The sequence below is a fragment of the Nannospalax galili genome, unplaced genomic scaffold, assembly GCF_000622305.1.
Source record: "Nannospalax galili isolate Female #2095 unplaced genomic scaffold, S.galili_v1.0 scaffold851, whole genome shotgun sequence".
NCBI classification, from domain to species: domain Eukaryota; kingdom Metazoa; phylum Chordata; class Mammalia; order Rodentia; family Spalacidae; genus Nannospalax; species Nannospalax galili.
The window spans coordinates 1,452,840-1,453,388 of record NW_008330578.1 but is presented as its reverse complement, the minus strand read 5'-3'; positions in this window follow the sequence as shown (position 1 = coordinate 1,453,388).

Sequence of the window (549 nt, the reverse complement as noted above, 5' to 3'; positions counted from 1 at the left end):
CTAAGACTCGCAGGTTGCGAGTTATCTCTAGGGGGACAAGAAAGTCCTTGAATCGTGACTAGAAGATGTGAAGGAGAAGGAAAGGCAGGAGTAATTAGCATTACAAGTTCTAGACAGGGAACTAGAAAAAAGTCAGAACAGGGCAATTTTCAAATGTTCATATGAGAGTCCATTGGAATTTCTTGACAAGGGCTTCCAAAAGCATCCCTCTATTGGGTTCCTCCTCATTTTTCCTTTGTCTTCCAAGGCTGGAATCTAGAGTGATGGATTCAGGATTTGCTTTCAGGTATTTTGATATCTGTTGGAGTGGTTAGAATCAGTGTCAGTTCCCTCTCAAAGGCTTCTAGATAGGGGGAGAAAACAAATTTAGCCATCATTTTAGAACAATAGCTGGTTGTCTCCCTTAGCTACAGGTGGGCACTACAGTATTGGAGACCAAGATTTGAAGTCTTACATCTGAGCAGCACTTTCTGGTTAGGAACAAAATCATCAATGAGAATTAATTGTCTAAATTACATTTTATATCTTAAGCCTAATGTCTGGGAAGTG